This window comes from Triticum dicoccoides, chromosome 6A, assembly GCF_002162155.2.
Source record: "Triticum dicoccoides isolate Atlit2015 ecotype Zavitan chromosome 6A, WEW_v2.0, whole genome shotgun sequence".
In the NCBI taxonomy this organism is placed as follows: Eukaryota; Viridiplantae; Streptophyta; class Magnoliopsida; order Poales; family Poaceae; genus Triticum; species Triticum dicoccoides.
The window spans coordinates 229,526,097-229,542,124 of NC_041390.1; the positions used below are offsets into that span (position 1 = coordinate 229,526,097).

General features: G+C 45.6%; 1 long non-coding RNA gene across 1 annotated transcript; it reads right to left on the reverse strand.

The window, feature by feature from the left end:
• Nucleotides 1–12,977: 12,977 nt before the first annotated feature.
• On the reverse strand, nucleotides 12,978–15,093 carry LOC119319041. Its single transcript, XR_005154319.1, has 3 exons — nucleotides 14,189–15,093; nucleotides 13,808–14,093; nucleotides 12,978–13,033 (listed from the first exon to the last, which is right to left on the reverse strand). It is a non-coding gene; the product is annotated as an uncharacterized LOC119319041 (long non-coding RNA).
• Nucleotides 15,094–16,028: the final 935 nt, after the last annotated feature.

Sequence of the window (16,028 nt, forward strand, 5' to 3'; positions counted from 1 at the left end):
ATGGTAGTCGGCTCTTCTCCGGCGTGTGATAAGTCTCCAACGTATCTATAATTTTTGATGTATTCATGCCATGTTTATAATATTTTTACATGATTTTGGTATGATTTGGTTGGAACTAACCCAGACTGACGTTGTTTTCAGCAGAACTACCGTGGTGTTGTTTTTGTGCAGAAATAAAAGTTCTCGGAATGCGCTGAAAATCAACGGAGATTTTTTCAGGAAAATATAAAAAATACTGGAACGAAGAGTTACTGGAGGGGAGTCCCGTGGGCCCCATCAGGGTGGAGGGCGCGCCCCTGTGCCTCGTGGACTTCCCGTGGGGCCCCGTGACTTGTTCTCGATGCCAACCTCTCCTATAAATCCCCAAACCTCCAGAAAATAACCTAGATCGGGAGTTCCGCCGTCGCAAGCCTATGTAGCCACCAAAAACCTATCGGGGCCCTATTCTGGCACCCTGCCAGAGGGGGGATCCATCACCGGTGGCCATCTTCATCATCCCGGCGCTCTCCATGACGAGGAGGGAGTAGTTCACCCTCAGGGCTGAGGGTATGTACCAGTAGCTATGTGTTTGATCTCTCTCCCGTGTTCTTGATTTGGCATGATCTTGATGTATCGCGAGCTTTGCTATTATAGTTGGATCTTACGATGTTTCTCCCCCTCTATCTCTTGTAATGGATTGAGTTTTCCCTTTGAAGTTATCTTATTAGATTGAATCTTTAAGGATTTGAGAACAGTTGATGTATGTCTTGTGTGGGATACCCGTGGTGACAATGGGGGTATTCTATTGATTTACTTGATGTATGTTTTGGTGATAAACTTGCGGGTTCCGCGACCTTGGGAATCTATGCATAGGGGTTGGCACATGTTTTTGTCTTGACTCTCCGGTAGAAACTTTGGGGCACTCTTTGAAGTTCTTTGTGTTGGTTGAGAAGATGAATCTGAGATTGTGTGATGCATATCGTATAATCATACCCGTGGATACTTGTGGTGACATTGGAGTATCTAGGTGACATTAGGGTTTTGGTTTATTTGTGTCTTAAGGTGTTATTTTACTACGAACTCTATGGCTGTTTGTGACACTTATAGAAATAGCCCAATGGATTGATCGGAAAGAATAACTTTGAGGTGGTTTCGTACCCTACAATAATCCCTTCATTTATTCTCCGCTATTAGTGACTTTGGAGTGACTCTTTGTTGCATGTTGAGGGATTGTTATATGATCTAATTAGGTTATTATTTTTGAGAGAACTTGCACTAGTGAAAGTATGAACCCTAGGCCTTGTTTCAACGCATTGCAATACTGTTTTCACTCACTTTTATCATTAGTTACCTTGCTGTTTTTATAATTTCAGATTATAAAAACCTATATCTACCATCCATATTTCACTTGTATCACCATCTCTTCGCCGAACTAGTGCACCTATACAATTTACCATTGTATTGGGTGTGTTGGGGACATAAGAGACTCTTTGTTATTTGGTTGCAGGGTTGTTTGAGAGAGACCATCTTCATCCTACACCTCCCACAGACTGATAAGCCTTAGGTCATCCACTTGAGGGAAATTTTCTACTTTCCTACAAACCTCTGCACTTGGAGGCCCAACAACGTCTACAATAAGAAGGTTGTGTAGTAGACATCAAGCTCTTTTCTGGCGCCGTTGCCATGGAGATAAGCGCTTGAAGGTATATCTTTAGATCTTGCAATCGAATCTTTTAGTTTCTTGTTTTATCACTAGTTTAGTCTATAAAAATACTACGAAAACATGGAATTGATGTTGCCTCTTATGCTTCATATTTATAATGTCTTTCGCGATAATAAGGATTCCTATAGTAGTGCCAAAGTGTTAGAAGAAGAATGCATTAAAATGTTTGGCACCAAATCTTTGAATGATGAGCATGATTGCAATGTTGTTGGTATGAATTCTTCGAATATCCATGATGCTAATGATATGCAAAGCACAAGCTTGGGGATGCTATGTTTGATGAATATGATCCCCCAAATTTTGATGAGATTATTTTTATGATGATAGCATGCCTCCTATTTATGATGATTATATTGATGAAAGTGGATTTGGAGAGGACATGACTTTATTTAGTGATGAATCCACTATTTCGGAAGAGGTTTCAATTGATTATGAAAACAAAGTTTCTATCTATGATGATTATTGTGATGACATCTATGCTATAAAGAATAATGATAACCATGAAACTTTTCATCATGATTTTAAGTTTCAGTTGTATTATGCCTCACATGATAGTTATTTTGTTGAGTTTGCTCCCACTATTCCAAATGAGAAGAATTTTGCGTATGTGGAGAGTAGTAAAATTTATATGCTTGTGCATCATGAAAATAATGCTTTATATGATGGTTATATTGTTGAATTAATTCATGATGCTACTGAAAATTATTATGAGGGAGAAATATATGCTTGTAGGAGTTACAATAATATCAAGTTTCCTCTCTATATGTTGAAAGTTTGAAGTTGCATTTATTTTGCCTTCCTATGCTAGATGATTCTTGCTCCCATGAATTGTTTGCTCAAAAAATCTCTATGCATAGGAAGTGGGTTAGACTTAATTGTGCTAGTCATATGCTTCATGATGCTCCCTTTATGTTTCAATTCTTATCTTTTATGTGAGCATCATTGCAATCATCATGCCTAGCTAAAAAGACATTAAAGAAAAGCGCTTGTTGGGAGGCAACCCAATATTTAGCCCTATTGTTTTTGCGTGTTTACATGATTAAGCTACTGTAGTGATCATGTTTTATATCTTTTGTTTCAATAAAGTGCCAAGTAAGACCTTTGGGATGATCTATGGTGGTAGTTGATTTGATCTTGCTGAAAAATAGAAACTTTTGCACCTAGGAGATTAGTTTTCATTTTTAACAGAAGCGCGATAAAATACCGATTTTTGGTGCAGAGGATTTATAAACAAATTTCCTAGTACTTCCTAATTTCTTAGGATTTTTGGAATTACGTAAGTATTCGAGAGTTATAGATTACTACAGATTGTTCTGTTTTTGTCAGATTCTGTTTTCGATGCATAGTTTGCTTGTTTTCTAGATTCTATGGCTTATATTGCTTAATATAAATTGTAGAAATGATATGGTACAGTAGGCATCATGTGAGAAAAATTATGAATCTTGTCTTGACAGTACCTAAGTGGTTGTAACGCCCACGATGCGGCTATATCTCCCACGTGTCGAAGCATGACTTAGAGGCATAACCGCATTGTAAGCAATGTCACAAGAGGGGTAATCTTTACACATCCCATGTACTGAATAAGGAAAGAGATACATAGTTGGCTTACAATCACCACTTCACACAATACATGAATAAAGCATTACAACATCCAGATACAATCAAGGTCCGACTACGGAACCAAAATAAAATAAGACTGCCCCTGATGCTACAGATCCCCGATCGTCCCAACTGGGCTCCACTACTGATCAACTGAAACGAAACAACACAATGAACAAGATCTTCATCGAGCTCCTCCTTGAGCTCAGTTGCGTCACCTGCACGGTATCATCGGCACCTGCAAACTGGTTTTGGAAGTATCTGTGAGTCACGGGGACTCAGCAATCTCACACCCTCGCGATCAAGACTATTTAAGCTTATGGGTAGGTAAAAGGTATGTGAGGTGGAGCTGCAACAAGCACTAGCATATATGGTGGCTAACATACGCAAATGAGAGCGAGAAGAGAAGGCAAAGCACAGTCGAGAATCTATGATCAAGAAATGATCCTAGACTACTTACGTTCAATCATAACTCCAACACCATGTTCACTTCCCGGACTCCGCCGAAAAGAGACCATCATGGCTACACACGCGGTTGATGCATTTTAATTAAGTTAAGTGTCAAGTTCTCTACAACCGGACATTAACAAATTCCCATCTGCCCATAACCGCGGGCACGACTTTCGAAAGTTCATAACCCTGCAGGGGTGTCCCAACTTAGCCCATCACAAGCTCTCACGGTCAACGAAGGATATTCCTTCTTCCAGGAAGACCCGGTCAGACACGGAATCCCGGTTACAAGACATTTCGACAATGGTAAAACAAGACCAGCAAAGCCACCCAGATGTGCTGACAAATCCCGACAGGAGCTGCACATATCTCATTCTCAGGGCACACCGGATGAGCAAGACATCGGGTTGGCATAAACCTGGTTGCCCAGGGGGCGCCGGACATCGCTTAGGTTGGACCAACACTTAGAGAATCACTGGCCCGGGGGGGGGGTTTAAATAAAGATGACCCTTGAGTCTGCAGAACCCAAGGAAAAAAGGCTAGGTGGCAAATGGTAAAACCAAGGTTGGGCCTTGCTGGAGGAGTTTTATTCAAGGCGAACTTTCAAGGGGTTCCCATTATGACCCAACCGGATAAGGAACGCAAAATCAAGGAACATAACACCGGTACGACGGAAACTAGGGCGGCAAGAGTGGAACAAAACACCAGGCATAAGGCTGAGCCTTCCACCCTTTACCAAGTATATAGATGCATTAATATAAATAAGAGATATTGTGATATCCCAATAAATATCCATGTTCCAACAAGGAACAAACTCCAATCTTCACCTGCAACTAGCAACGCTATAAGAGGGCCTGAGCAAAGCGGTAACATAGCCAAACAACGGTTTGCTAGGACAAGGTGGGTTAGAGGTTTGACATGGCAAAATGGGAGGCATGATATAGCAAGTGGTAGGTATCGCGGCATAAGCATAGCAATAGAGCGAGCAACTAGCAAGCAAAGATAGAAGTGATTTCGAGGGTATGGTCATCTTGCCTGAAATCCCGCAAGGAAGAAGAACGAGTCCATGAAGAAGTCAAACGGACGAAGTCGAACGGATCCTCACAAACACGACGTTATCGGAATTAACCCGAAGAGGCAACACCGGAAAGAAGCAAACAACATAGTAAACAACCATCACATAATTATGGCATGATGCACAACAAGTATGATGCATGTCCGGTTTAATGAGGCATGGCATGGCAAGGCAAAGTGTACAAACAAAACTACAAGTTAAGTGGCGCCCAATATGCAACGAGTTGCATATTGACGAAACACCACGACAATTATTTAGTTCTCTCTCGTTTAAGTACCCAACCATATTAAATGTTTATTAACATGGCAACAGGTGAAGCAAAAGCAAACTACCTAACTAGGCAAGATTAAATGAGGCCGGAACAACAAACAACAAGTCCGGAAACTCCTCATGTGCATATTTTTGTTTATGGTACTGTTCTGCCCTAAAATATATTTTAAAGTTGTTTAACATGCAAATCAAGTACACCATGTTAAACTAGGCATTTTTCTATCCCATTTACATATAAAGTTTGTTAAGTTTGGAGTTATGGTTAATTAGTTATGAATTATAGCATTTTAGCATGGCATTAAGCAAGAAATTACACAAACAGCATTTTAAACATTTTAAACATGGGTGAAAGTGGCATATTATGAAACTAGATAAAATTCTAAGCATATTTCATATATAAATTGTTTTAATCCGATGCACGGTTAATTAGTTATTAGATGTATGAAGTCTAGGGGGTTTTCTGCAAAAACTGCTGCCTCTGGAAAAACACTAAAGACGCAGATCTGAAAAATAGGAACTGGGCCAAAACAAGGGGCGGCTGGGCGCTCACCATGGGCCAGGCCTAGTCGGTGGAGCTGGCTGCGGGCTTGGCGGTTCGGGATGACGAAGTGGGCGGCTTGGGCCTTGGAGCCCTGGATTTGGAGACCGGCCACGCTGGCGCCGGACCAAGTCAATGAAGGGGCAGCGCTGGCTGTCTCGTTCGTGAAGCAGGGGACGGCAGCTGGCGATGCGGGATGCAGGGCATGGTGGCGAGGTGGAGACGGGGCGGATCAAGTTGGCCGGCGCCGGATCCGTGCAACGACGGCGCAAGTGGAGGTAAGGGCGGCATCAGTTCCCTGTGGAAGAGAAGACAGGGAGGGAGCATTAGAGGGAGAGAGAGAGCAGAGAAGGGGAAGGAAGCGAGGAGAGGGCAGGCGCGGCTTCGGTCGACCTGCTGGTCGCCGACGGCGAGGCCCCGACGAAGTACAACGGGGGCTCGTCGGAGCTCCGGTTGGTGGCGAGGAAGCGAGACATGGCGCGGCAGCGAATGCAGGAGATGGCGGCGTCGGGACCTCGTGGCCGAATTCAAACCATGGCGCTGGAGCTCCTGTGGCCTAGTCACTGCTGCTGCTTGCCGGACGCACGGGACAGGCGCGGGGAGGACGGGGCTCCGGTGGGACAAGCAGGAAGGCGCACGAGAGGAGCGACAGTGGCCTCGCTTCGGGCGAGATCGAGAGGTGCGGGAGGGTCCTGGTGCTCCGGCGACTTGGCTTGGTGACTGGCACAGCGGCGGCTTGACACGGGCGACGTGGGGGTTGAAGAAGAGTCCGGTGCACAGGGCACCGTGTGAGGAAACAGAAGAGCACGTGGTAGAGTCGTGGCTACCGGCGGCTCGCCGGAGTCATGGGGATGGCAGGGTCCAGCGGGGCTGGAGGCTAGGAGGCCGACGAGCATAGAGGAGTGCTGGCGGCCAGCGGGCAAGGCGACGGAGCAGTAGATGCAGAAGACGGCGGTGGCGGTCCATGGCGGCGGTGGCTGTTGCATCCCTGGTGCAGCACAAGAGAGAGAGACAGAGAGCGTGAGAGAGAGGAACAAAATGAGAAGATGGGGGGAGGCACGGTGGATCAGGAAGGACGAGGCTGCGGATGGACCGATGGATGGATGGATCGAAGGGACTGGGTTTGCTCGGCCGTGAAAACCAGGAAGGTGGTTGGTTACGGGTTTGGATCTGGGAGGATCCCGAGGGGCGAGGCGAGTGAGTGGTTGGCTGGCGGCGGCGTGGTGGGAAAGGGTGGATTGGATAGGGTAGGCTTGGGTTAGACTGTTATATTTATAGCAGATGAAATCAGTATAGGGCGGTTAGGTCCCTCCGATCGTAATCGGACGGACGGAAAAAATAGGTTAGGGAGCCCAATTAACAAAACGGAGATGTTTTGTAGACGTTTGGGGATGATCCGGATCCAATGGTGACGACTGTCCGGGTCGGGTTCGGGACAACTTCCGGACGCGCGCGCGAGGAGGTCCAATGCACTGTGCAAAGAGGGGTAGGCTGGCCTGGCGGTTGGCTGTGGAGAGCGGGTTGGTCTGCGAGAAGAGGGAAGAGGTGCAACCCGGCACGATTTCCGGAGACCGAAAACGTCCGACGAAAAGACCGGCTATACTGCCGTTATAGTTATCAGTTGGGGCATCAAACGAACTCCGAATGCGACGAAAATTGACAGGAGGACTATTGACAACATAACACCACATCCAACTTTCAACCCATTCCGAGAACATTTTTCGGCCACTTATAAAATAATATCTCGGGCATGCCGCGGGCGCGTGCAAGTGTGTCTGGGCTCAGAACGGACAACGGACGGAACTGGGGGAAACCCGGACGAATGCAAGTTTGGAAAACATGCAGATGCAATGCGGATGATGACATGACAAGATGCAACACACAAGAAAATGACATGGCACCGACAACGAATAACTAGAAGACACCTGGCACATCGGTCTCGGGGCGTTACAACACTCCACCACTACGAGAGGATCTTGTCCCGAGATCTAGGATGGCACCGGAGGGAAAACGGAAGAGAAAGAGAAGAGGTAAAACTAAGTTGCTTCTTTGACAAACGAGTGAAACCAAAGGACCTTGAAAAGTTGAACCACTTGAAATAAAGAATACAATGGAGATGAACAAAGTTGAAAGTACTCCGTTAGAAAAGAGGGACAAAGAACATTGCGAAAAAAACCTTGAGGTTGAAGGGCAAGATATATATTGAAACCACTCCGGTTAAGTCAAGATAGAGAAGGATTAAGAATGATATAATTTGGACAGCACTCCGACTGAAAATGGAAGGAATTAACAAGAACTTGACAAGACGAGAGGATACTTGATGAAATCAACAACACACTACCTCCGAAACTATTGAAAGAATGGCACAATGGGTAAGAACGATTTCAGACGGCACTCCGGTTGAGAAGGGAGGCAAAATTTGATAAGATGAGAGAGCTCGAAAGAAAATACGACACTCCGGTTGAATGGATAAGCAAAGGAAAGAACATGATCTTCACAATACGAGATGATGAGTGAAGAGAGCATCATCACAATGCCTCTGGAAGAAATGAAAGAATGCAAAGAAAAGAACGGAGAAGAAAACAACATGTTCTACCTCAAATGAATTTGAGAGAGCATCCTTAAAAAGAAGGATGGAACGGAGTTGTTGGGAAATCAACAAAGAAAAGAACAGGCTTGTTGAGGGCTTATGGAAAACATCCCAAAATTATGAGGTGAAATTCTGCCACTAACGGAAACAATAGATTGGATAGATATGAACAAGGAGACGAGAAACTTATTTCACCGGGAGGATAAAAGAAGAACTTGGGTCATTTATAAGCACCATAATTAGCAACAATCCTTAGGGAAGGCTTTAGGTGAAATATGACACGAGATAACTCCAACGAAGAGATTGGTGGATTACAAATATCTCAATCTTGACAACATGGGAATCATGAAACACAAACTCAAATTGTCAAGAGTGACATAAGACCATCTCAAAAGATAAGGTAGAAAGAATTGCACTTCGAAATGCAAGATGAAGAACACTTGAGCTCCTCTGAAAAGAATCTTGATGAACACTTCAAGAAGGAATTACGTCCTTGATGAACCAACATGTAGAGCCTTCATGAAGAACTCCGGTAACAAAAGGATGATCAAACGAAAGGAAGGAGAAATTGAAAACACAAGGTGAATCTTTGCGATGATTTAGAAGGAGCTTCGCGACGAGATAATCTTGAAGACCCAGAACTCCGGACAAGAAAGAAGAACGAAAGAAATCAAGAATTTGATGAACCTCCAGAATAAGGAATTGAATTCACTCGGATGGAACAAGAATAAGAATTACATTATGCTTATCCTTCACCAATTAAATTGATGACAAGCAATGGATTTGGCACACTACTTATTCTCGTAGAAAGGATTAAGAGAGATATAGCGCAAACTTGAGAAGGTCTTCAACAAACCACCGGTAGAATTTGAAAAGCACGAATGCATTGATATGATACACGAAGGAGAAGAATCTTGGGGGAACCATCGTAAGAATTGAAAAATGAACGAAGTAAAGGAATGAATCACCGGTAAGAATTAGAGAACGAATGAAGATACTTTAGTGAAAAATTTGATACATGAGAACAAAGAGATCACGAGCTGATTAGAGATCACTTGAACGATGCACCGGTAAGATTTGGAGAAACGGGAGCTGAAAGCTAGAATGAATGATATTTGAAAAGATGGCCTTCGGAGGAAAGAAATGGAAACAACTCATGAAATGCTCCGGGTGGGTGAAAAGAATTCTCACAATCGAAAACAATTATGAGAGGATGGCACGAAGCTAGAGCCATGAGTCTTGAAGAGAATGGATCAAGATAAGGAGGAAAAATTCTTATTCGGTCTTCAAATGTTGAGAATGATGATATAAATCACCATGAATTGTTGAGATACTCTGGGATGAATATTAGAAAGGTTGAACCAATGATGAAAAGAATTTGAACGATCTTGGGGAAAGACATTTGACTGATGAAAATTCATTCTTACATCAAACTTGGAAAAGAATTTGAGAGTAACACCGGGAAAATTAGAAGAGTCAGGTAAGATCCTGGGAAAAGACATGTGGGTTAGGGCCCACTGAAAGATACACCGTTGAAATGATTTAAAGGAAAGATTGCACCGGTTGAATTAAATGGCTTGAATGAGATGACAATCTCGAAATTGGTTGAACGAATTTTGAATGAAAAGACGAGCCTTCTGAGATATCTTCAGCACTCCGGAACAAATGAATATCGAGGAGTGGATGATTAAGAGGTGCACTGGCAAGAGAAAACATTTGGAATGAGGGAAAGATATGTTCGACAGTGCTTGACTTGAATCCACTGGAGAAGAAAGAGAACGAATAATGATGAACTTGAAGCTTCCTTAGCAACTGCACGATAAATCACCGAACCGAAACTTGAAAGAAAAGGATGAAGAGGCTTCACATGAATAAAATGGATAGTTGATTTAGAAATCTGAGTCCTTGAAGGAAAGGGTGGGAGGGTAGGAAAAACAAAGGCATCTTGGGACGGATGAAATGAGCACCATTGAGAAGAACTGATAATTGGCCTTGCGGATGTAGAAAAGATTGGATCCACTTGAAGAGAAACACGCCGGTTGAAAAAGGATTGACATGACAATCTCGATTATCAAGAAGGATTAGTATTCACATAGGAACATGAGAACACCACTTAGGAAAGGTATGGAATCAACACTTGACATTGAAGCAACTCGAATACCACAACTGAAAACAAAACAAAGGATTGGCTTGCAGAATAAGCCGGAACAAACATATGATAGAGATTTCTTCCGAAGTTTTCGTGGTGGGGCCTACACGGGCTCGATCGTACAGCACCATCATGTCCAAGGCAGTGCACATGACATACGAAGCGTCCCGAGTCAGCATAGCCAATGACTCTTTAAGACACAACGAGACCACTCTAAAACCAACCATGGATAGGCGGACCACTAGACGTCAAACCCCAATTTCATATCATACATCTGTCGAAAAGATATCCTAAGAGCTACTAGAATTCTCACTTATAAACTCCCGAAACTTTCCGGTTATGCAATCAGGTGTTGGGGATACAGGGGAAGCATAATATCTCACCCAAAACTAGCAAATCCTACATCCAGCTGTATCCATCCTTCAACACATAACCAAGAAACCTTCAGAAATCGTTTACCTCAACCTTCGAAAAGCATCCGTTATACGAGTTATGGCAATACTCCCAAACTCCCGCCCCAGTACTGGGTGGCATCGAGGTTATCTCACCAACAACTGCATAAAAGAGATTTTCGATGTAGGCGAAACTCGGTATTCCAGAACTGCAACGATAAAATTGTGACGACAACACCTTGGAGCTCAACTCCCCAGGACACTGGCACAACCCCTAAATGTCAGGAGGCACCAAGAACAATGTTCTCCTCACAAAACCATCGGAACGATTCCAAGATACCCGCGTGATCCTAATTTTTTTTAGTGAAATTTGAGAAGAGAAGAGTCAAAACTCTACGCCAGGATGCCTCACCAGAGCGACGAAGGGACTGAGGAGTAAAAAGAATCCTACTCTCCGATATATATAATCCTAAATGACTCAAAACATTTTTTCTAGACTCAACAACGCCAACGATTTGATCAAGCAGGGGGCTCCTAAGTCGGGGAAGGCTCTGATTACCAACTTGTAACGCCCACGATGCGGCTATATGTCCCACGTGTCGAAGCACGACTTAGAGGCATAACCGCATTGTAAGCAATGTCGCAAGAGGGGTAATCTTTACACATCCCATGTACAGAATAAGGAAAGAGATACATAGTTGGCTTACAATCGCCACTTCACACAATACATGAATAAAGCATTACAACATCCAGATACAATCAAGGTCCGACTACGGAACCAAAATAAAAGAAGACTACCCCTGATGCTAAAGATCCCCGATCATCCCAACTGGGCTCCACTACTGATCAACTGAAACGAAACAACATAATGAACAAGATCTTCATCGAGCTCCTCCTTGAGCTCAGTTGCGTCACCTGCAAGGTATCATCGGCACCTACAAACTGGTTTTGGAAGTATCTGTGAGTCACAGGGACTCAGCAATCTCACACCCTCGCGATCAAGACTATTTAAGCTTATGGGTAGGTAAAAGGTATGTGAGGTGGAGCTGCAGCAAGCACTAGCATATATGGTGGCTAACATACGCAAATGAGAGCGAGAAGAGAAGGCAAAGCACGGTCGAGAATCTATGATCAAGAAGTGATCCTAGACTACTTACGTTCAATCATAACTCTAACACCGTGTTCACTTCCAGGTCTCCGCCGGAAAGAGACCATCACGGCTACACACACGGTCGGTGCATTTTAATTAAGTTAAGTGTCAAGTTCTCTACAACCGGACATTAACAAATTCTCATCTGCCCATAACCACGGGCACGGCTTTCGAAAGTTCATAACCCTGCAAGGGTGTCCCATCTTAGCCCATCACAATCTCTCACAGTCAACGAAGGATATTCCTTCTCCCAGGAAGACCCGATCAGACTCGGAATCCCGCTTACAATACATTTCGAAAATAGTAAAACAAGACCAGCAAAGCCACCCAGATGTGCCGACAAATCCTGATAGGAGCTGCACATGTCTCGTTCTCAGGGCACACCGGATGAGCAAGACGTCGGGTTGGCATAAACCCTGGTTGCCCAGGGGGCGCCGGACATCGCTTAGGTTGGACCAACACTTAGAGAAGCACTGGCCCGGGGGGTTTAAATAAAGATGACCCTTGAGTCTGTAGAACCCAAGGGAAAAAGGCTAGGTGGCAAATGGTAAAACCAAGGTTGGGCCTTGCTGGAGGAGTTTTATTCAAGGCAAACTGTCAAGGGGTTCCCATTATGACCCAACCGCGTAAGGAACGCAAAATCAAGGAACATAACACCGGTATGACGGAAACTAGGGCGACAAGAGTGGAACAAAACACCAGGCATAAGGTCGAGCCTTCCACCCTTTACCAAGTATATAAATGCATTAATATAAATAAGAGATATTGTGATATCCCAACAAATATCCATGCTCCAACAAGGAACAAACTCCAATCTTCACCTGCAACTAGCAATGCTATAAGAGGGGCTGAGCAAAGCGGTAACATAGCCAAACAACAGTTTGCTAGGACAAGGTGGGTTAGAGGTTTGACATGGCAAAATGGGAGGCATGATATAGCAAGTGGTAGGTATCGTGGCATAGGCATAGCAATAGAGCGAGAAACTAGCAAGCAAAGATAGAAGTGATTTCGAGGGTATGGTCATCTTGCCTGAAATCCCGCAAGGAAGAAGAACAAGTCCATGAAGAAGTCAAACAGACGAAGTCGAACGGATCCTCAGAAACGCGACGTTATCGGAACTAACCCGAAGAGGCAACACCGGAAAGAAGCAAACAACATAGTAAACAACCATCACATGATCATGGCATGATGCGCAACAAGTATGATGCATGTCTGGTTTAATGAGGCATAGCATGGCAAGGCAAAGTGCACAAACAAAACTACAAGTTAAGTGGTGCCCAATATGCAACAAGTTGCATATTGACGAAACACCACGACAATTATTTAGTTTTCTCTCGTTTAAGTATCCAACCATATTAAATGTTGATTAACATGGCAACAGGTGAAGCAAAAGCAAACTACCTAACTAGGCAAGATTAAATGAGGCTGGAACAACAAACAAGTCCGGAAACTCCTCATGTGCATATTTTTGTTTATGGTACTGTTCTGCCCTAAAAAATATTTTAGAGTTGTTTAACATGCAAAGCAAGTACACCATGTTAAACTAGGCATTTTTCTACCCCATTTACATATAAAGTTTGTTATTTTTGGAGTTACAGTTAATTAGTTATGAATTAAAGCATTTTAGCATGGCATTAAGCAAGAAATTACACAAACAGCATTTTAAACATTTTAAACATGGGTGAAAGTGGCATATTATGAAACTAGATAAAATTCTAAGCATATTTCATATATAAATTGTTTTAATCCGATGCACGGTTAATTAGTTATTAGATGTATGAAGTCTAGGGAGTTTTCTGCAAAAACAGCTGTCTATGGAAAAATACTAAAAACGCAGATCTGAAAAAAAAAAATAGGAACTGGGCCGAAACAGGGGGCGGCTAGGCGCTCACCATGGGCCAGGCCCAGTCAGTGGAGCTGGCTGCAGGCTTGGCGGTTCGGGCGGACGAAGTGGGCGGCTTGGGCCTTGGAGCCTGGGATTTGGAGACCGGCCACGCTGGTGCCGGACCAAGTCAATGAAGGGGCAGCGCTGGCGGTCTCGTTCGTGAAGCAGGGGACGGCGGCTGGCGATGCGGGATGCAGGGCATGGTGGCGAGGTGGAGACGGGGCGGATCAAGCTGGCCGGCGCCGGATCCGTGCAACGACGGCGCAGGTGGAGCTAAGGACGGCGTCAGTTCCCTGTGGAAGAGAAGATAGGGAGGGAGCATTAGAGGGAGAGAGAGAGCAGAGAAGGGGAAGGAAGCGAGGAGAGGGCAGGCGCGGCTTCGGTCGACCTGCTGGTCGCCGACGGCGAGGCCCCGGCGAAGTACAACGAGGGCTCGTCGGAGCTCCGGTTGGTGGCGAGGAAGCGAGACATGGCGCGGCAGCGAATGCAGGAGATGGCAGCGTCGGGACCTCGAGGCCGAATTCAAACCATGGCGCTGGAGCTCCTGTGGCCTAGTCACTGCTGCTGCTTGCCGGACGCACGGGACAGGCGCGGGGAGGACGGGGCTCTGGTGGGACAAGCAGGAAGGCGCACGAGAGGAGCGACAATGGCCTCGCTTCGGGCGAGATCGAGAGGTGCGGGAGGGTCCTGGTGCTCCGGCGACTTGGCTTGGTGACTGGCACAGCGGCGGCTTGACACGGGCGACGTGGGGGTTGAAGAAGAGTCCGGTGCACAGGGCACCGTGTGAGGAAACAGAAGAGCGCGTGGTAGAGTCGTGGCTACCGGCGGCTCGCCGGAGTCATGGGGATGGCAGGGTCCAGCGGGGCTGGAGGCTGGGAGGCCGACGAGCAGAGAGGAGTGCCGGCGGCCAGCGGGCAAGGCGACGGAGCAGTAGATGCAGAAGACGGCGGTGGCGGTCCATGGCGGCGGTGGCTGTTGCATCCCTGGTGCAGCACAAGAGAGAGAGACAGAGAGCGTGAGAGAGAGGAACAAAATGAGAAGATGGGGGGAGGCATGGTGGATCAGGAAGGACGAGGCTGCGGATGGACCGATGGATGGATGGATCGAAGGGACTGGGTTTGCTCGGCCGTGAAAACCAGGAAGGTGGTTGGTTACGGGTTTGGATCTGGGAGGATCCCGAGGGGCGAGGCGAGTGAGTGGTTGGCTGGCGGCGGCGTGGTGGGAAAGGGTGGATTGGATAGGGTAGGCTTGGGTTAGACTGTTATATTTATAGCAGATGAAATCAGTATAGGGCGGTTAGGTCCCTCCGATCGTAATCGGACGGACGGAAAAAAATAGGTTAGGAAGCCCAATTAACAAAACGGAGATGTTTTGTAGACGTTTGGGGATGATCCGGATCCAATGGTGACGACTGTCCGGGTCAGGTTCGGGACAACTTCCGAACGCGCGCGCGAGGAGGTCCAATGCACTGTGCAAAGAGGGGTAGGCTGGCCTGGCGGTTGGCTGTGGAGAGCGGGTTGGTCTGCGAGAAGAGGGAAGAGGTGCAACCCGACACGATTTCCGGAGACCGAAAACGTCCGACGAAAAGACCGGCTATACTGCCGTTATAGTTATCAGATGGGGCATCAAACGAACTCCGAATGCGACGAAAATTGACAGGAGGACTATTGACAACATAACAACACCGCATGCCAACTTTCAACCCATTCCGAGAACATTTTCCGGCCACTTATAAAATAATATCTCGGGCATGCCGCGGGCGCGTGCAAGTGTGTCTGGGCTCAGAACGGACAACGGGCGGAACTGGGGGAAACCCGGACGAATGCAAGTTTCGAAAACATGCAGATGCACTGCGGATGATGACATGGCAAGATGCAACATGCAAGCAAATGACATGGCAACGACAACGAATAACTGGAAGACACCTGGCACATCGGTCTCGGGGCGTTACAGTGGTGATTTGCTTTCTTATACTAACGGAGCTTACGAGTTTTTTGTTGAGTTTTGTGTTGTGATGTTTTCATGTTTTGGGTAAAGATTCGATGGACTATGGAATAAGGAGTGGCAAGAGCCTAAGCTTGGGGATGCCCAAGGCACCCCAACGTAATATTCAAGGACAACCAATCATCTAAGCTTCCGGGGCATCCCCTCTTTCATCTTCGTTCATCGGTAACTTTATTTGGGGCTATATTTTTATTCACCACATGATATGTCTTTTGCTTGGAGCG